Genomic DNA, 22,567 nt, shown 5'->3' with positions numbered 1-22,567 from the left:
GGATGCAGTAAAGAAGGAATAGTTAATCGGAACGGAGATACTCTCCTCCCAAAAGAAACCCTTGTCGTTTCCATAGAAACGTTACTAGATTTAGAAGGAGATGTCATAGAACCAATAGAATTTCATAGCGACACCATTTCCGTGTTAATTCGTCAGTGTGAGTGGCGAGGGATGCAGTAAAGATGGAATAGTGCATCGGAAAGGGGATACTCGCCTCCCAAAAGGAAATATTGTCGTTTCCGTAGAAACGTTCCTCGATTTAGAAGGAGAAGTTATAGAACACATAGTATTCCATAGCGACTCAATTTCAGTGTTAATTCGTCAATGGGAGGGAGCGAGGGATGCAGTAAAGAAGGAATAGTGAATCGGAACGGAGATACTCTCCTCCCAAAAGAAACTCTTGTCGTTTCAATAGAAACGTTACTCGATTTAGAAGGAGATGTCATAGAACCAATAGTATTTCATAGCGACACCATTTCCGTGTTAATTCGTCAGTGTGAGGGGCGAGGGATGCAGTAAAGATAGAATAGTGCATCGGAAAGGGGATACTCGCCTCCCAAAAGAAAATATTGTCTTTTCCGTAGAAACGTTCCTCTATTTAGAATTAGATGTTATAGAACACATAGTATTCCATAGCGACTCAATTTCAGTGTTAATTCGTCAATGGGAGGGAGCGAGGGATGCAGTAAAGAAGGAATAGTGAATCGGAACGGAGATACTCTCCTCCCAAAAGAAACTCTTGTCGTTTCCATAGAAACGTTACTAGATTTAGAAGGAGATGTCATAGAACCAATAGAATTTCATAGCGACACCATTTCCGTGTTAATTCGTCAGTGTGAGGGGCGAGGGATGCAGTAAAGATGGAATAGTGCATCGGAAAGGGGATACTCGCCTCCCAAAAGAAAATATTGTCGTTTCCGTAGAAACGTTCCTCGATTTAGAAGGAGAAGTTATAGAACACATAGTATTCCATAGCGACTCAATTTCAGTGTTAATTCGTCAATGGGAGGAAGCGGGGATGCAGTAAAGAAGGAATAGTGAATCGGAACGGAGATACTCTCCTCCCAAAAGAAACTCTTGTCGTTTCCATAGAAACGTTACTCGATTTAGAAGGAGATGTCATAGAACCAATAGTATTTCAGAGCGACACCATTTCCGTGTTAATTCGTCAGTGTGAGGGGCGAGGGATGCAGTTAAGATGGAATAGTGCATCGGAAAGGGGATACTCGCCTCCCAAAAGAAAATATTGTCGTTTCCGTAGAAACGTTCCTCGATTTAGGAGGAGAAGTTATAGAACACATAGTATTCCATAGCGATCAATTTCAGTGTTAATTCGTCAATGGGAGGGAGCGAGGGATGCAGTAAAGAAGGAATGGTGAATCGGAACGGAGATACTCTCCTCCCAAAAGAAACTCTTGTCGTTTCCATAGAAACGTTACTCGATTTAGAAGGAGATGTCATAGAACCAATAGTATTTCATAGCGACACCATTTCCGTGTTAATTCGTCAGTGTGAGGGGCGAGCGATGCAGTAAAGATGGAATAGTGCTTCGGAAAAGGGATACTCGCCTCCCAAAAGAAAATATTGTCGTTTCCGTAGAAACGTTCCTCGATTTAGAAGGAGAAGTTATAGAACACACAGTATTCCATAGCGACTCAATTTCAGTGTTAATTCGTCAGTGGGAGGGAGCGAGTGATGCAGTAAAGAAGGAATAGTGAATCGGAACGGAGACACTCTCCTCCCAAAAGAAACTCTTGTCGTTTTCATAGAAACGTTACTCGATTTAGAAGGAGATGTCATAGAATCAATAGTATTTCACAGCGACACCACTTCAGTGTTAATTCGTCAGTGTGAGGAGCGAAAGATGCAGTAAAGATGGAATAGTGCATCGGAAAGGGGATACTCGCCTCCCAAAAGAAAATATTGTCGTTTCCGTAGAAACGTTCCTCGATTTAGAAGGAGAAGTTATAGAACACATAGTATTCCATAGCGACTCAATTTCAGTGTTAATTCGTCAATGGGAGGGAGCGAGGGATGCAGTAAAGAAGGAATAGTGAATCGGAACGGACATACTCTCCTCCCAAAAGAAACTCTTGTCGTTTTCATAGAAACGTTACTCGATTTAGAAGGAGATGTCATAGAATCAATAGTATTCACAGCGACACCACTTCAGTGTTAATTCGTCAGTGTGAGGAGCGAAAGATGCAGTAAAGAAGGAATAGTGCATCGGAAAGGGGATACTCGCCTCCGAAAAGAAAATATTGTCGTTTCCGTAGAAACGTTCCTCGATTTAGAAGGAGAAGTTATGGAACACATAGTATTCCCTAGCGACTCAATTTCAGTGTTAATTCGTCAATGGGAGGGAGCGAGGGATGCAGTAAAGAAGGAATAGTGAATCGGAACGGAGATACTCTCCTCCCAAAAGAAACTCTTGTCGTTTCCATAGAAACCTTACTCGATTTAGAAGGAGATGTCATAGAACCAATAGTATTTCATAGCGACACCATTTCCGTGTTAATTCGTCAGTGTGAGGGGTGAGGGATGCAGTAAAGATGGAATAGTGCATCGGAAAGGGGATACTCGCCTCCCAAAAGAAAATATTGTCGTTTCCGTAGAGACGTTCCTCGATTTAGAAGAAGTTATAGAACACATAGTATTCCATAGCGACTCAATTTCAGTGTTAATTCGTCAATGGGAGGGGGCGAGGGATGCAGTAAAGAAGGAATAGTGAATCGGAACGGAGATACTCTCCTCCCAAAGGAAACTCTTGTCGTTTCCATAGAAACGTTACTCGATTTAGAAGGAGATGTCATAGAACCAATAGTATTTCATAGCGACACAACTTCCGTGTTAATTCGTCAGTGTGAGGGGCGAGGGATGCAGTAAAGATGGAATAGTGCATCGGAAAGGGGATACTCGCCTCACAAAAGAAAATATTGTCGTTTCCGTAGAAACGTTCCTCGATTTAGAAGGAGAAGTTATAGAACACATAGTATTCCATTGCGACTCAATTTCAGTGTTAATTCGTCAATGGGAGGGAGCGAGTGATGCAGTAAAGAAGGAATAGTTAATCGGAACGGAGATACTCTCCTCCCAAAAGAAACTCTTGTCGTTTCCATAGAAACGTTACTCGATTTAGAAGGAGATGTCATAGAACCAATAGTATTTCATAGCGACACCACTTCCGTGTTAATTCGTCAGTGTGAGGGGCGAGGGATGCAGTAAAGATGGAACAGTGCATCGGAAAGGGGATCCTCGCCTCCCAAAAGAAAATATTGTCGTTTCCGTAGAAACGTTCCTCGATTTAGAAGGAGAAGTTATAGAACACATAGTATTCCATAGCGACTCAAATTCAGTGTTAATTCGTCAATGGGAGGGAGCGAGTGATGCAGTAAAGAAGGAATAGTTAATCGGAACGGAGATACTCTCCTCCCAAAAGAAACTCTTGTCGTTTCCATAGAAACGTTACTCGATTTAGAAGGAGATGTCATAGAACCAATAGTATTTCATAGCGAAACCATTTCCGTGTTAATTTGTCAGTGTGAGGGGCGAGGGATGCATTAAAGATGGAATAGTGCATCGGAAAGGGGATACTCGCCTCCCAAAAGAAAATATTGTCGTTTCCGTAGAAACGTTCCTCGATTTAGAAGGAGAAGTTATAGAACACATAGTATTCCATAGCGACTCAATTTCAGTGTTAATTCGTCAATGGGAGGGAGCGAGGGATGCAGTAAAGAAGGAATAGTGAATCGGAACGGACATACTCTCCTCCCAAAAGAAACTCTTGTCGTTTTCATAGAAACGTTACTCGATTTAGAAGGAGATGTCATAGAATCAATAGTATTCACAGCGACACCACTTCAGTGTTAATTCGTCAGTGTGAGGAGCGAAAGATGCAGTAAAGATGGAATAGTGCATCGGAAAGGGGATACTCGCCTCCGAAAAGAAAATATTGTCGTTTCCGTAGAAACGTTCCTCGATTTAGAAGGAGAAGTTATAGAACACATAGTATTCCATAGCGACTCAATTTCAGTGTTAATTCGTCAATGGGAGGGAGCGAGGGATGCAGTAAAGAAGGAATAGTGAATCGGAACGGAGATACTCTCCTCCCAAAAGAAACTCTTGTCGTTTCCATAGAAACCTTACTCGATTTAGAAGGAGATGTCATAGAACCAATAGTATTTCATAGCGACACCATTTCCGTGTTAATTCGTCAGTGTGAGGGGTGAGGGATACAGTAAAGATGGAATAGTGCATCGGAAAGGGGATACTCGCCTCCCAAAAGAAAATATTGTCGTTTCCGTAGAGACGTTCCTCGATTTAGAAGGAGAAGTTATAGAACACATAGTATTCCATAGCGACTCAATTTCAGTGTTAATTCGTCAATGGGAGGGAGCGAGGGATGCAGTAAAGAAGGAATAGTGAATCGGAACGGAGATACTCTCCTCCCAAAGGAAACTCTTGTCGTTTCCATAGAAACGTTACTCGATTTAGAAGGAGATGTCATAGAACCAATAGTATTTCATAGCGACACAACTTCCGTGTTAATTCGTCAGTGTGAGGGGCGAGGGATGCAGTAAAGATGGAATAGTGCATCGGAAAGGGGATACTCGCCTCACAAAAGAAAATATTGTCGTTTCCGTAGAAACGTTCCTCGATTTAGAAGGAGAAGTTATAGAACACATAGTATTCCATAGCGACTCAATTTCAGTGTTAATTCGTCAATGGGAGGGAGCGAGTGATGCAGAAAAGAAGGAATAGTTAATCGGAACGGAGATACTCTCCTCCCAAAAGAAACTCTTGTCGTTTCCATAGAAACGTTACTCGATTTAGAAGGAGATGACATAGAACCAATAGTATTTCATAGCGACACCACTTCCGTGTTAATTCGTCAGTGTGAGGGGCGAGAGATGCAGTAAAGATGGAATAGTGCATCGGAAAGGGGATACTCGCCTCCCAAAAGAAAATATTGTCGTTTCCGTAGAAACGTTCCTCGATTTAGAAGGAGAAGTTATAGAACACATAGTATTCCATAGCGACTCAAATTCAGTGTGAATTCGTCAATGGGAGGGAGCGAGTGATGCAGTAAAGAAGGAATAGTTAGTCGGAACGGAGATACTCTCCTCCCAAAAGAGACTCTTGTCGTTTCCATAGAAACGTTACTCGATTTAGAAGGAGATGTCATAGAACCAATAGTATTTCATAGCGAAACCATTTCCGTGTTAATTCGTAAGTGTGAGGGGCGAGGGATGCAGTAAAGATGGAATAGTGCATCGGAAAGGGGATACTCGCCTCCCAAAAGAAAATATTGTCGTCTCCGTAGAAACGTTCCTCGATTTAGAAGGAGAAGTTATAGAACACATAGTATTCCATAGCGACTCAATTTCAGTGTTAATTCGTCAATGGGAGGGAGCGAGTGATGCAGTAAAGAAGGAATAGTTAATCGGAACGGAGATACTCTCCTCCCAAAAGAAACTCTTGTCGTTTCCATAGAAACGTTACTCGATTTAGAAGGAGATGTCATAGAACCAATAGTATTTCATAGCGACACCACTTCCGTGTTAATTCGTCAGTGTGAGGGGCGAGGGATGCAGTAAAGATGGAACAGTGCATCAGAAAAGGGGATACTCGCCTCCCAAAAGAAAATATTGTCGTTTCCGTAGAAACGTTCCTCGATTTAGAAGGAGAAGTTATAGAACACATAGTACTCCATAGCGACTCAATTTCATTGTTAATTCGTCAATGGGAGGGAGCGAGTGATGCAGTAAAGAAGGAATAGTTAATCGGAACGGAGATACTCTCCTCCCAAAAGAAACTCTTGTCGTTTCCATAGAAACGTTACTCGATTTAGAAGGAGATGTCATAGAACCAATAGTATTTCATAGCGACACCACTTCCGTTTTAATTCGTCAGTGTGAGGGGCGAGGGATGCAGTAAAGATTGAATAGTGCATCGGAAAGGGGATACTCGCCTCCCAAAAGAAAATATTGTCGTTTCCGTAGAAACGTTTCGCGATTTAGAAGGAGAAGTTATAGAACACATAGTATTCCGTAGCGACTCAATTTCAGTGTTAATTCGTCAATGGGAGGGAGCGAGTGATGCAGTAAAGAAGGAATAGTTAATCGGAACGGAGATACTCTCCTCCCAAAAGAAACTCTTGTCGTTTCTATAGAAACGTTACTCGATTTAGAAGGAGATGTCATAGAACCAATAGTATTTCATAGCGACACCACTTCCGTGTTAATTCGTCAGTGTGAGGGGCGAGGGATGCAGTAAAGATTGAATAGTGCATCGGAAAGGGGATACTCGCCTCCCAAAAGAAAATATTGTCGTTTCCGTAGAAACGTTCCTCGATTTAGAAGGAGAAGTTATAGAACACATAGTATTCCATAGCGACTCAATTTCAGTGTTAATTCGTCAATGGGAGGGAGCGAGTGATGCAGTAAAGAAGGAATAGTTAATCGGAACGGAGATACTCTCCTCCCAAAAGAAACTCTTGTCGTTTCTATAGAAACGTTACTCGATTTAGAAGGAGATGTCATAGAACCAATAGTATTTCATAGCGACACCATTTCCGTGTTAATTCGTCAGTGTGAGGGGCGAGGGATGCAGTAGAGATTGAATAGTGCATCGGAAAGGGGATACTCGCCTCCGAAAAGAAAATATTGTCGTTTCCGTAGAAACGTTCCTCGATTTAGAAGGAGAAGTTATAGAACACATAGTAATCCATAGCGACTCAATTTCAAAGTTAATTCGTCAATGGGAGGGAGCGAGTGATGCAGTAAAGAAGGAATAGTTAATCGGAACGGAGATACTCTCCTCCGAAAAGAAACTCTTGTCGTTTCTATAGAAACGTTACTCGATTTAGAAGGAGATGTCATAGAACCAATAGTATTTCATAGCGACACCACTTCCGTGTAAATTCGTCAGTGTGAGGGGCGAGGGATGCAGTAAAGATTGAATAGTGCATCGGAAAGGGGATACTCGCCTCCCAAAAGAAAATATTGTCGTTTCCGTAGAAACGTTCCACGATTTAGAAGGAGAAGTTATAGAACACATAGTATTCCATAGCGACTCAATTTCAGTGTTAATTCGTCAATGGGAGGGAGCGAGTGATGCAGTAAAGAAGGAATAGTTAATCGGAACGGAGATACTCTCCTCCCAAAAGAAACTCTTGTCGTTTCTATAGAAACGTTACTCGATTTAGAAGGAGAAGTCATAGAACCAATAGTATTTCATAGCGACACCACTTCCGTGTTAATTCGTCAGTGTGAGGGGCGAGGGATGCAGTAAAGATTGAATGGTGCATCGGAAAGGGGATACTCGCCTCCCAAAAGAAAATATTGTCGTTTCCGTAGAAACGTTCCTCGATTTAGAAGGAGAAGTTATAGAACACATAGTATTCCATAGCGACTCAATTTCAGTGTTAATTCGTCAATGGGAGGGAGCGAGTGATGCAGTAAAGAAGGAATAGTTAATCGGAACGGAGATACTCTCCTCCCAAAAGAAACTCTTGTCGTTTCTATAGAAACGTTACTCGATTTAGAAGGAGAAGTAATAGAACCAATAGTATTTCATAGCGACACCACTTCCGTGTTAATTCGTCAGTGTGAGGGGCGAGGGATGCAGTAAAGATGGAATAGTGCATCGGAAAGGGGATACTCGCCTCCGAAAAGAAAATATTTTCGTTTCCGTAGAAACGTTCCTCGATTTAGAAGGAGAAGTTATAGAACACATAGTATTCCATAGCGACTCAATTTCAGTGTTAATTCGTAAATGGGAGGGAGCGAGTGATGCAGTAAAAAAGGAATAGTGAATCGGAACGGAGATACTCTCCTCCCAAAGGAAACTCTTGTCGTTTCCATAGAAACGTTACTCGATTTAGAAGGAGATGTCATAGAACCAATAGTATTTCATAGCGACACCACTTCCGTGTTAATTCGTCAGTGTGAGGGGCGAGGGATGCAGTAACGATGGAATAGTGCATCGGAAAGGGGATACTCGCCTCCCAAAAGAAAATATTGTCGTTTCCGTAGAAACGTTCCTCGATTTAGAAGGAGAAGTTATAGAACACATAGTATTTCATAGCGACTCAATTTCAGTGTTAATTCGTCAATGGGAGGGAGCGAGGGATGCAGTAAGGAAGGAATGGTGAATCGGAACGGAGATACTCTCCTCCCAAAAGAAACTCTTGTCGTTTCCATAGAAACGTTACTCGATTTAGAAGGAGATGTCATAGAACCAATAGTATTTCATAGCGACCCCATTTCCGTGTTAATTCGTCAGTGTGAGGGGCGAGCGATGCAGTAAAGATGGAATAGTGCTTCGGAAAAGGGATACTCGCCTCCCAAAAGAAAATATTGTCGTTTCCGTAGAAACGTTCCTCGATTTAGAAGGAGAAGTTATAGAACACACAGTATTCCATAGCGACTCAATTTCAGTGTTAATTCGTCAGTGGGAGGGAGCGAGTGATGCAGTAAAGAAGGAATAGTGAATCGGAACGGAGATACTCTCCTCCCAAAAGAAACTCTTGTCGTTTTCATAGAAACGTTACTCGATTTAGAAGGAGATGTCATAGAATCAATAGTATTTCACAGCGACACCACTTCAGTGTTAATTCGTCAGTGTGAGGAGCGAAAGATGCAGTAAAGATGGAATAGTGCATCGGAAAGGGGATACTCGCCTCCCAAAAGAAAATATTGTCGTTTCCGTAGAAACGTTCCTCGATTTAGAAGGAGAAGTTATAGAACACATAGTATTCCATAGCGACTCAATTTCAGTGTTAATTCGTCAATGGGAGGGAGCGAGGGATGCAGTAAAGAAGGAATAGTGAATCGGAACGGACATACTCTCCTCCCAAAAGAAACTCTTGTCGTTTTCATAGAAACGTTACTCGATTTAGAAGGAGATGTCGTAGAATCAATAGTATTCACAGCGACACCACTTCAGTGTTAATTCGTCAGTGTGAGGAGCGAAAGATGCAGTAAAGATGGAAAAGTGCATCGGAAAGGGGATACTCGCCTCCGAAAAGAAAATATTGTCGTTTCCGTAGAAACGTTCCTCGATTTAGAAGGAGAAGTTATAGAACACATAGTATTCCATAGCGACTCAATTTCAGTGTTAATTCGTCAATGGGAGGGAGCGAGGGATGCAGTAAAGAAGGAATAGTGAATCGGAACGGAGATACTCTCCTCCCAAAAGAAACTCTTGTCGTTTCCATAGAAACCTTACTCGATTTAGAAGGAGATGTCAGAGAACCAATAGTATTTCATAGCGACACCATTTCCGTGTTAATTCGTCAGTGTGAGGGGTGAGGGATGCAGTAAAGATGGAATAGTGCATCGGAAAGGGGATACTCGCCTCCCAAAAGAAAATATTGTCGTTTCCGTAGAGACGTTCCTCGATTTAGAAGGAGAAGTTATAGAACACATAGTATTCCATAGCGACTCAATTTCAGTGTTAATTCGTCAATGGGAGGGAGCGAGGGATGCAGTAAAGAAGGAATAGTGAATCGGAACGGAGATACTCTCCTCCCAAAGGAAACTCTTGTCGTTTCCATAGAAACGTTACTCGATTTAGAAGGAGATGTCATAGAACCAATAGTATTTCATAGCGACACAACTTCCGTGTTAATTCGTCAGTGTGAGGGGCGAGGGATGCAGTAAAGATGGAATAGTGCATCGGAAAGGGGATACTCGCTTCCCAAAAGAAAATATTGTCGTTTCCGTAGAAACGTTCCTCGATTTAGAAGGAGAAGTTATAGAACACATAGTATTCCATAGCGACTCAATTTCAGTGTTAATTCGTCAATGGGAGGGAGCGAGTGATGCAGTAAAGAAGGAATAGTTAATCGGAACGGAGATACTCTCCTCCCAAAAGAAACTCTTGTCGTTTCCATAGAAACGTTACTCGATTTAGAAGGAGATGACATAGAACCAATAGTATTTCATAGCGACACCACTTCCGTGTTAATTCGTCAGTGTGAGGGGCGAGGGATGCAGTAAAGATGGAATAGTGCATCGGAAAGGGGATACTCGCCTCCCAAAAGAAAATATTGTCGTTTCCGTAGAAACGTTCCTCGATTTAGAAGGAGAAGTTATAGAACACATAGTATTCCATAGCGACTCAAATTCAGTGTTAATTCGTCAATGGGAGGGAGCGAGTGATGCAGTAAAGAAGGAATAGTTAATCGGAACGGAGATACTCTCCTCCCAAAAGAAACTGTTGTCGTTTCCATAGAAACGTTACTCGATTTAGAAGGAGATGTCATAGAACCAATAGTATTTCATAGCGAAACCATTTCCGTGTTAATTCGTCAGTGTGAGGGGCGAGGGATGCAGTAAAGATGGAATAGTGCATCGGAAAGGGGATACTCGCCTCCCAAAAGAAAATATTGTCGTCTCCGTAGAAACGTTCCTCGATTTAGAAGGAGAAGTTATAGAACACATAGTATTCCATAGCGACTCAATTTCAGTGTTAATTCGTCAATGGGAGGGAGCGAGTGATGCAGTAAAGAAGGAATAGTTAATCGGAACGGAGATACTCTCCTCCCAAAAGAAACTCTTGTCGTTTCCATAGAAACGTTACTCGATTTAGAAGGAGATGTCATAGAACCAATAGTATTTCATAGCGACACCACTTCCGTGTTAATTCGTCAGTGTGAGGGGCGAGGGATGCAGTAAAGATTGAATAGTGCATCGGAAAGGGGATACTCGCCTCCCAAAAGAAAATATTGTCGTTTCCGTAGAAACGTTTCTCGATTTAGAAGGAGAAGTTATAGAACACATAGTATTCCGTAGCGACTCAATTTCAGTGTTAATTCGTCAATGGGAGGGAGCGAGTGATCCAGTAAAGAAGGAATAGTTAATCGGAACGGAGATACTCTCCTCCCAAAAGAAACTCTTGTCGTTTCTATAGAAACGTTACTCGATTTAGAAGGAGATGTCATAGAACCAATAGTATTTCATAGCGACACCACTTCCGTGTTAATTCGTCAGTGTGAGGGGTGAGGGATGCAGTAAAGATGGAATAGTGCATCGGAAAGGGGATACTCGCCTCCCAAAAAAAAATATTGTCGTTTCCGTAGAAACGTTCCTCGATTTAGAAGGAGAAGTTATAGAACGCATAGTAATCCATAGCGACTCAATTTCAGTGTTAATTCGTCATTTTGAGGGAGCGAGGGATGCAGTAAAGAAGGAATAGTGAATCGGAACGGAGATACTCTCCTCCCAAAAGAAACTCTTGTCGTTTCCATAGAAACGTTACTCGATTTAGAGGGAGAAGTCATAGGACCAATAGTATTTCATAGCGACACCACTTCCGTGTTAATTCGTCAGTGTGAGGGGCGAGGGATGCAGTAAAGATGGAATAGTGCATCGGAAAGGGGATACTCACCTCCCAAAAGAAATTATTGTCGTTTCCGTAGAAACGTTCCTCGATTTAGAAGGAGAAGTTATAGAACACATAGTATTCCATAGCGACTCAATTTCAGTGTTAATTCGTCAATGGGAGGGAGCGAGGGATGCAGTAAAGAAGGAATAGTGAATCGGAACGGAGATACTCTCCTCCCAAAAGAAACTCTTGTCGTTTCCATAGAAACGTTACTCGATTTAGAAGGAGAAGTCATAGAACCAATAGTATTTCATAGCGACACCACTTCCGTGTTAATTCGTCAGTGTGAGGGGCGAGGGATGCAGTAAAGATGGAATAGTGCATCGGAAAGGGGATACTCGCCTCCCACAAGAAAATATTGTCGTTTCCGTAGAAACGTTCCTCGATTTAGAAGGAGAAGTTATAGAACACATAGTATTCCATAGCGACTCAATTTCAGTGTTAATTCGTCAATGGGAGGGAGCGAGGGATGCAGTAAAGAAGGAATAGTGAATCGGAACGGAGATACTCTCCTCCCAAAAGAAACTCTTGTCGTTTCCATAGAAACGTTACTCGATTTAGAAGGAGAAATCATAGGACCAATAGTATTTCATGGCGACACCACTTCCGTGTTAATTCGTCAGTGTGAGGTGCGAGGGATGCAGTAAAGATGGAATAGTGCATCGGAAAGGGGATACTCGCCTCCCAAAAGAAAATATTGTCGTTTCCGTAGAAACGTTCCTCGATTTAGAAGGAGAAGTTATAGAACACATAGTATTCCATAGCGACTCAATTTCAGTGTTAATTCGTCAATGGGAGGGAGCGAGGGATGCAGTAAAGAAGGAATAGTGAATCGGAACGGAGATACTCTCCTCCGAAAAGAAACTCTTGTCGTTTCCATAGAAACGTTCCTCGATTTAGAAGGAGAAGTCATAGGACCAATAGTATTTCATAGCGACACCACTTCCGTGTTAATTCGTCAGTGTGAGGGGCGAGGGATGCACTAAAGATGGAATAGTGCATCGGAAAGGGGATACTCGCCTCCCAAAAGAAAATATTGTCGTTTCCGTAGAAACGTTCCTCGATTTAGAAGGAGAAGTTATAGAACACATAGTATTCCATAGCGACTCAATTTCAGTGTTAATTCGTCAATGGGAGGGAGCGAGGGATGCAGTAAAGAAGGAATTGTGAGTCGGAACGGAGATACTCTCCTCCCAAAAGATACTCTTGTCGTTTCCATAGAAACGTTACTCGATTTAGAAGGAGAAGTCATTGGACCAATAGTATTTCATAGCGACACCACTTCCGTGTTAATTCTTCAGTGTGAGGGGCGAGGGATGCAGTAAAGATGGAATAGTGCATCGGAAAGGGGATACTCCCTCCCAAAAGAAAATATTGTCGTTTCCGTAGAAACGTTCCTCGATTTAGAAGGAGAAGTTATAGAACACATAGTATTCCATAGCGACTCAATTTCAGTGTTAATTCGTCAATGGGAGGGAGCGAGGGATGCAGTAAAGAAGGAATAGTGAATCGGAACGGAGATACTCTCCTCCCAAAAGAAACTCTTGTCGTTTTCATAGAACCGTTACTCGATTTAGAAGGAGATGTCATAGAATCAAAAGTATTTCACAGCGACACCACTTCAGTGTTAATTCGTCAGTGTGAGGAGCGAAAGATGCAGTAAAGATGGAATAGTGCATCGGAAAGGGGATACTCGCCTCCGAAAAGAAAATATTGTCGTTTCCGTAGAAACGTTCCTCGATTTAGAAGGAGAAGTTATAGAACACATAGTATTCCATAGCGACTCAATTTCAGTGTTAATTCGTCAATGGGAGGGAGCGAGGGTTGCAGTAAAGAAGGAATAGTGAATCGGAACGGAGATACTCTCCTCCCAAAAGAAACTCTTGTCGTTTCCATAGAAACCTTACTCGATTTAGAAGGAGATGTCATAGAACCAATAGTATTTCATAGCGACACCATTTCCGTGTTAATTCGTCAGTGTGAGGGGTGAGGGATGCAGTAAAGATGGAATAGTGCATCGGAAAGGGGACACTCGCCTCCCAAATGAAAATATTGTCGTTTCCGTAGAGACGTTCCTCGATTTAGAAGGAGAAGTTATAGAACACATAGTATTCCATAGCGACTCAATTTCAGTGTTAATTCGTCAATGGGAGGGAGCGAGGGATGCAGTAAAGAAGGAATAGTGAATCGGAACGGAGATACTCTCCTCCCAAAGGAAACTCTTGTCGTTTCCATAGAAACGTTACTCGATTTAGAAGGAGATGTCATAGAACCAATAGTATTTCATAGCGACACCACTTCCGTGTTAATTCGTCAGTGTGAGGGGCGAGGGATGCAGTAAAGATGGAATAGTGCATCGGAAAGGGGATACTCGCCTCCCAAAAGAAAATATTGTCGTTTCCGTAGAAACGTTCCTCGATTTAGAAGGAGAAGTTATAGAACACATAGTATTCCATAGCGACTCAATTTCAGTGTTAATTCGTCAATGGGAGGGAGCGAGTGATGCAGTAAAGAAGGAATAGTTAATCGGAACGGAGATACTCTCCTCCCAAAAGAAACTATTGTCGTTTCCATAGAAACGTTACTCGATTTAGAAGGAGATGTCATAGAACCAATAGTATTTCATAGCGACACCACTTCCGTGTTAATTCGTCAGTGTGAGGGGCGAGGGATGCAGTAAAGATGGAATAGTGCATCGGAAAGGGGATACTCGCCTCCCAAAAGAAAATATTGTCGTTTCCGTAGAAACGTTCCTCGATTTAGAAGGAGAAGTTATAGAACACATAGTATTCCATAGCGACTCAAATTCAGTGTTAATTCGTCAATGGGAGGGAGCGAGTGATGCAGTAAAGAAGGAATAGTTAATCGGAACGGAGATACTCTCCTCCCAAAAGAAACTCTTGTCGTTTCCATAGAAACGTTACTCGATTTAGAAGGAGATGTCATAGAACCAATAGTATTTCATAGCGAAACCATTTCCGTGTTAATTCGTCAGTGTGAGGGGCGAGGGATGCAGTAAAGATGGAATAGTGCATCGGAAAGGGGATACTCGCCTCCCAAAAGAAAATATTGTCGTTTCCGTAGAAACGTTCCTCGATTTAGAAGGAGAAGTTATAGAACACATAGTATTCCATAGCGACTCAATTTCAGTGTTAATTCGTCAATGGGAGGGAGCGAGTGATGCAGTAAAGAAGGAATAGTTAATCGGAACGGAGATACTCTCCTCCCAAAAGAAACTCTTGTCGTTTCCATAGAAACGTTACTCGATTTAGAAGGAGATGTCATAGAACCAATAGTATTTCATAGCGACACCACTTCCGTGTTAATTCGTCAGTGTGAAGGGCGAGGGATGCAGTAAAGATGGAGTAGTGCATCAGAAAAGGGGATACTCGCCTCCCAAAAGAAAATATTGTCGTTTCCGTAGAAACGTTCCTCGATTTAGAAGGAGAAGTTATAGAACACATAGTATTCCGTAGCGACTCAATTTCAGTGTTAATTCGTCAATGGGAGGGAGCGAGTGATGCAGTAAAGAAGGAATAGTTAATCGGAACGGAGATACTCTCCTCCCAAAAGAAACTCTTGTCGTTTCTATAGAAACGTTACTCGATTTAGAAGGAGATGTCATAGAACCAGTAGTATTTCATAGCGACACCACTTCCGTGTTAATTCGTCAGTGTGAGGGGCGAGGGATGCAGTAGAGATTGAATAGTGCATCGGAAAGGGGATACTCGCCTCCGAAAAGAAAATATTGTCGTTTCCGTAGAAACGTTCCTCGATTTAGAAGGAGAAGTTATAGAACACATAGTATTCCATAGCGACTCAATTTCAAAGTTAATTCGTCAATGGGAGGGAGCGAGTGATGCAGTAAAGAAGGAATAGTTAATCGGAACGGAGATACTCTCCTCCCAAAAGAAACTCTTGTCGTTTCTATAGAAACGTTGCTCGATTTAGAAGGAGATGTCATAGAACCAATAGTATTTCATAGCGACACCACTTCCGTGTAAATTCGTCAGTGTGAGGGGGGGGGTGCAGTAAAGATTGAATAGTGCATCGGAAAGGGGATACTCGCCTCCCAAAAGAAAATATTGTCGTTTCCGTAGAAACGTTCCTCGATTTAGAAGGAGAAGTTATAGAACACATAGTATTCCATAGCGACTCAATTTCAGTGTTAATTCGTCAATGGGAGGGAGCGAGGGATGCAGTGAAGAAGGAATAGTGAATCGGAACGGAGATACTCTCCTAACAAAAGAAACTCTTGTCGTTTCCATAGAAACGTTACTCGATTTAGAAGGAGAAGTCATAGAACCAATAGTATTTCATAGCGACACCACTTCCGTGTTAATTCGTCAGTGTGAGGGGCGAGGGATGCAGTAAAGATGGAATAGTGCATCGGAAAGGGGATACTCGCCTCCCAAAAGAAAATATTGTCGTTTCCATAGAAACGTTCCTCGATTTAGAAGGAGAAGTTATAGAACACACAGTATTCCATAGCGACTCAATTTCAGTGTTAATTCGTCAGTGGGAGGGAGCGAGTGATGCAGTAAAGAAGGAATAGTGAATCGGAACGGAGATACTCTCCTCCCAAAAGAAACTCTTGTCGTTTTCATAGAATCGTTACTCGATTTAGAAGGAGATGTCATAGAATCAAAAGTATTTCACAGCGACACCACTTCAGTGTTAATTCGTCAGTGTGAGGAGCGAAAGATGCAGTAAAGATGGAATAGTGCATCGGAAAGGGGATACTCGCCTCCCAAAAGAAAATATTTTCGTTTCCGTAGAAACGTTCCTCGATTTAGAAGGAGAAGTTATAGAACACATAGTATTCCATAGCGACTCAATTTCAGTGTTAATTCGTCAAAGGGAGGGAGCGAGGGATGCAGTAAAGAAGGAATAGTGAATCGAAACGGACATACTCTCCTCCCAAAAGAAACTCTTGTCGTTTTCATAGAAACGTTACTCGATTTAGAAGGAGATGTCATAGAATCAATAGTATTCACAGCGACACCACTTCAGTGTTAATTCGTCAGTGTGAGGAGCGAAAGATGCAGTAAAGATGGAATAGTGCATCGGAAAGGGGATACTCGCCTCCGAAAAGAAAATATTGTCGTTTCCGTAGAAACGTTCCTCGATTTAGAAGGAGAAGTTATAGAACACATAGTATTCCATAGCGACTCAATTTCAGTGTTAATTCGTCAATGGGAGGGAGCGAGGGTTGCAGTAAAGAAGGAATAGTGAATCGGAACGGAGATACTCTCCTCCCAAAAGAAACTCTTGTCGTTTCCATAGAAACCTTACTCGATTTAGAAGGAGATGTCATAGAACCAATAGTATTTCATAGCGACACCATTTCCGTGTTAATTCGTCAGTGTGAGGGGTGAGGGATGCAGTAAAGATGGAATAGTGCATCGGAAAGGGGACACTCGCCTCCCAAATGAAAATATTGTCGTTTCCGTAGAGACGTTCCTCGATTTAGAAGGAGAAGTTATAGAACACATAGTATTCCATAGCGACTCAATTTCAGTGTTAATTCGTCAATGGGAGGGAGCGAGGGATGCAGTAAAGAAGGAATAGTCAATCGGAACGGAGATACTCTCCTCCCAAAGGAAACTCTTGTCGTTTCCATAGAAACGTTACTCGTATTAGAAGGAGAAGTCATAGAACCAATAGTATTTCATAGCGACACCACTTCCGTGTTAATTCGTCAGTGTGAGGGGCGAGGGATGCAGTAAAGATGGAATAGTGCATCGGAAAGGGGATACTCGCCTCCCAAAAGAAAATATTGTCGTTTCCGTAGAAACGTTCCTCGATTTAGAAGGAGAAGTTATAGAACACATAGTATTCCATAGCGACTCAATTTCAGTGTTAATTCGTCAATGGGAGGGAGCGAGTGATGCAGTAAAAAAGGAATAGTTAATCGGAACGGAGATACTCTCCTCCCAAAAGAAACTATTGTCGTTTCCATAGAAACGTTACTCGATTTAGAAGGAGATGTCATAGAACCAATAGTATTTCATAGCGACACCACTTCCGTGTTAATTCGTCAGTGTGAGGGGCGAGGTATGCAGTAAAGATGGAATAGTGCATCGGAAAGGGGATACTCGCCCCCCAAAAGAAAATATTGTCGTTTCCGTAGAAACGTTCCTCGATTTAGAAGGAGAAGTTATAGAACACATAGTATTCCATAGCGACCCAAATTCAGTGTTAATTCGTCAATGGGAGGGAGCGAGTGATGCAGTAAAGAAGGAATAGTTAATCGGAACGGAGATACTCTCCTCCCAAAAGAAACTCTTGTCGTTTCCATAGAAACGTTACTCGATTTAGAAGGAGATGTCATAGAACCAATAGTATTTCATAGCGAAACCATTTCCGTGTTAATTCGTCAGTGTGAGGGGCGAGGGATGCAGTAAAGATGGAATAGTGCATCGGAAAGGGGATACTCGCCTCCCAAAAGAAAATATTGTCGTTTCCGTAGAAACGTTCCTCGATTTAGAAGGAGAAGTTATAGAACACATAGTATTCCATAGCGACTCAATTTCAGTGTTAATTCGTCAATGGGAGGGAGCGAGCGATGCAGTAAAGAAGGAATAGTTAATCGGAACGGAGATACTCTCCTCCCAAAAGAAACTCTTGTCGTTTCCATAGAAACGTTACTCGATTTAGAAGGAGATGTCATAGAACCAATAGTATTTCATAGCGACACCACATCCGTGTTAATTCGTCAGTGTGAAGGGCGAGGGATGCAGTAAAGATGGAGTAGTGCATCAGAAAAGGGGATACTCGCCTCCCAAAAGAAAATATTGTCGTTTCCGTAGAAACGTTCCTCGATTTAGAAGGAGAAGTTATAGAACACATAGTATTCCATAGCGACTCAATTTCAGTGTTAATTCGTCAATGGGAGGGAGCGAGTGATGCAGTAAAGAAGGAATAGTTAATCGGAACGGAGATACTCCCCTCCCAAAAGAAACTCTTGTCGTTTCCATAGAAACGTTACTCGATTTAGAAGGAGATGTCATAGAACCAATAGTATTTCATAGCGACACAACTTCCGTGTTAATTCGTCAGTGTGAGGGGCGAGGGATGCAGTAAAGATTGAATAGTGCATCGGAAAGGGGATACTCGCCTCCGAAAAGAAAATATTGTCGTTTCCGTAGAAACGTTCCTCGATTTAGAAGGAGAAGTTATAGAACACATAGTATTCCGTAGCGACTCAATTTCAGTGTTAATTCGTCAATGGGAGGGAGCGAGTGATGCAGTAAAGAAGGAATAGTTAATCGGAACGGAGATACTCTCCTCCCAAAAGAAACTCTCGTCGTTTCTATAGAAACGTTACTCGATTTAGAAGGAGATGTCATAGAACCAATAGTATTTCATAGCGACACCACTTCCGTGTTAATTCGTCAGTGTGAGGGGCGAGGGATGCAGTAGAGATTGAATAGTGCATCGGAAAGGGGATACTCGCCTCCGAAAAGAAAATATTGTCGTTTCCGTAGAAACGTTCCTCGATTTAGAAGGAGAAGTTATAGAACACATAGTATTCCATAGCGACTCAATTTCAAAGTTAATTCGTCAATGGGAGGGAGCGAGTGATGCAGTAAAGAAGGAATAGTTAATCGGAACGGAGATACTCTCCTCCCAAAAGAAACTCTTGTCGTTTCTATAGAAACGTTACTCGATTTAGAAGGAGATGTCATAGAACCAATAGTATTTCATAGCGACACCACTTCCGTGTAAATTCGTCAGTGTGAGGGGCGAGGGATGCAGTAAAGATGGAATAGTGCATCGGAAAGGGGATACTCGCCTCCCAAAAGAAAATATTGTCGTTTCCGTAGAAACGTTCCTCGATTTAGAAGGAGAAGTTATAGAACACATAGTATTCCATAGCGACTCAATTTCAGTGTTAATTCGTCAATGGGAGGGAGCGAGTGATGCAGTAAAGAAGGAATAGTTAATCGGAACGGAGATACTCTCCTCCCAAAAGAAACTCTTGTCGTTTCTATAGAAACGTTACTCGATTTAGAAGGAGAAGTCATAGAACCAATAGTATTTCATAGCGACACCACTTCCGTGTTAATTCGTCAGTGTGAGGGGCGAGGGATGCAGTAAAGATTGAATAGTGCATCGGAACGGGGATACTCGCCTCCCAAAAGAAAATATTGTCGTTTCCGTAGAAACGTTCCTCGATTTAGAAGGAGAAGTTATAGAACACATAGTATTCCATAGCGACTCAATTTCAGTGTTAATTCGTCAATGGGAGGGAGCGAGTGATGCAGTAAAGAAGGAATAGTTAATCGGAACGGAGATACTCTCCTCCCAAAAGAAACTCTTGTCGTTTCTATAGAAACGTTACTCGATTTAGAAGGAGAAGTAATAGAACCAATAGTATTTCATAGCGACACCACTTCCGTGTTAATTCGTCAGTGTGAGGGGCGAGGGATGCAGTAAAGATGGAATATTGCATCGGAAAGGGGATACTCGCCTCCGAAAAGAAAATATTTTCGTTTCCGTAGAAACGTTCCTCGATTTAGAAGGAGAAGTTATAGAACACATAGTATTCCATAGCGACTCAATTTCAGTGTTAATTCGTAAATGGGAGGGAGCGAGTGATGCAGTAAAAAAGGAATAGTGAATCGGAACGGAGATACTCTCCTCCCAAAGGAAACTCTTGTCGTTTCCATAGAAACGTTACTCGATTTAGAAGGAGATGTCATAGAACCAATAGTATTTCATAGCGACACCACTTCCGTGTTAATTCGTCAGTGTGAGGGGCGAGGGATGCAGTAATGATGGAATAGTGCATCGGAAAGGGGATACTCGCCTCCCAAAAGAAAATATTGTCGTTTCCGTAGAAACGTTCCTCGATTTAGAAGGAGAAGTTATAGAACACATAATATTCCATAGCGACTCAAATTCAGGGTTAATTCGTCAATGGGAGAGAGCGAGGGATGCAGTAAAGAAAGAATAGTGAATCGGAACGGAGATACTCTCCTCCCAAAAGAAACTCTTGTCGTTTCCACAGAAACGTTATTCGATTCAGAAGGAGATGTTATAGATCCAATAGTATTTCATAGCGACACCACTTCAGTGTTAATTCGTCAGTGTGAGGGGCGAGGGATGCAGTAAAGATGGAATAGTGCATCGGAAAGCGGATACTGGCCTCCCAAAAGAAAATATTGTCGTTTCCGTAGAAACGTTCCTCGATTTAGAAGGAGAAGTTATAGAACACATAGTATTCCATAGCGACTCAATTTCAGTGTCAATACGTCAATGGGAGGGAGCGAGGGATGCAGTAAAGTAGGAAGAGTGAATCGGAACGGAGATACTCTCCTCCCAAAAGAAACTCTTGTCGTTTCCATAGAAACGTTACTCGATTTAGAAGGAGAAGTCATAGAACCAATAGTGTTTCATAGCGACACCACTTCCGTTTTAATTCGTCAGTGTGAGGGGCGAGGGATGCAGTAAAAATGGAATAGTGCATCGGAAAGGGGATACTCGCCTCCCAAAAGAAAATATTGTCGTTTCCGTAGAAACGTTCCACGATTTAGAAGGAGAAGTTATAGAACACATAGTATTCCATAGCGACTCAATTTCAGTGTTAATTCGTCAATGGGAGGGTGCTAGGGATGCAGTAAAGAAGGAATAGTGAATCGGAACGGAGAAACTCTCCTCCCAAAAGAAACTCTTGTCGTTTCCATAGAAACGTTACTCGATTTAAATGGAGATGTCATAGAACCAATAGTATTTCATAGCGACACCACTTCCGTGTTGCTTCGTCAGTGTGAGGGGTGAGGGATGCAGTAAAGATGGAATAGTGCATCGGAAAGGGGATACTCGCCTCCCAAAAGAAAATATTGTCGTTTCCGTAGAAACGTTCCTCGATTTAGAAGGAGAAGTTATAGAACACATAGTATTCCATAGCGACTCAATTTCAGTGTTAATTCGTCAATGGGAGGGAGCGAGGGATGCAGTAAAGAAGGAATAGTGAATCGGAACGGAGATACTCTCCTCCCAAAAGAAATTCTTGTCGTTTCCATAGAAACGTTACTCGATTTAGAAGGAGAAGTCATAGAACCAATAGTATTTCATAGCGACACCACTTCCGTGTTAATTCGTCAGTGTGATGGGCGAGGGATGCAGTAAAGATGGAATAGTGCATCGGAAAGGGGATACTCGCCTCCCAAAAGAAAATATTGTCGTTTCCGTAGAAACGTTTCTCGATTTAGAGGGAGAAGTTATAGAACACATAGTATTCCATAGCGACTCAATTTCAGTGTTAATTCGTCAATGGGAGGGAGCGAGGGATGCAGTGAAGAAGGAATAGTGAATCGGAACGGAGATACTCTCCTAACAAAAGAAACTCTTGTCGTTTCCATAGAAACGTTACTCGATTTAGAAGGAGAAGTCATAGAACCAATAGTATTTCATAGCGACACCACTTCCGTGTTAATTCGTCAGTGTGAAGGGCGAGGGATGCAGTAAAGATGGAGTAGTGCATCAGAAAAGGGGATACTCGCCTCCCAAAAGAAAATATTGTCGTTTCCGTAGAAACGTTCCTCGATTTAGAAGGAGAAGTTATAGAACACATAGTATTCCGTAGCGACTCAATTTCAGTGTTAATTCGTCAATGGGAGGGAGCGAGTGATGCAGTAAAGAAGGAATAGTTAATCGGAACGGAGATACTCTCCTCCCAAAAGAAACTCTTGTCGTTTCTATAGAAACGTTACTCGATTTAGAAGGAGATGTCATAGAACCAGTAGTATTTCATAGCGACACCACTTCCGTGTTAATTCGTCAGTGTGAGGGGCGAGGGATGCAGTAGAGATTGAATAGTGCATCGGAAAGGGGATACTCGCCTCCGAAAAGAAAATATTGTCGTTTCCGTAGAAACGTTCCTCGATTTAGAAGGAGAAGTTATAGAACACATAGTATTCCATAGCGACTCAATTTCAAAGTTAATTCGTCAATGGGAGGGAGCGAGTGATGCAGTAAAGAAGGAATAGTTAATCGGAACGGAGATACTCTCCTCCCAAAAGAAACTCTTGTCGTTTCTATAGAAACGTTGCTCGATTTAGAAGGAGATGTCATAGAACCAATAGTATTTCATAGCGACACCACTTCCGTGTAAATTCGTCAGTGTGAGGGGGGGGGTGCAGTAAAGATTGAATAGTGCATCGGAAAG

The sequence above is a fragment of the Schistocerca piceifrons genome, unplaced genomic scaffold (assembly GCF_021461385.2).
Source record: "Schistocerca piceifrons isolate TAMUIC-IGC-003096 unplaced genomic scaffold, iqSchPice1.1 HiC_scaffold_2340, whole genome shotgun sequence".
Lineage (NCBI taxonomy): Eukaryota > Metazoa > Arthropoda > Insecta > Orthoptera > Acrididae > Schistocerca > Schistocerca piceifrons.
This window is presented reverse-complemented; position numbering follows the sequence as displayed.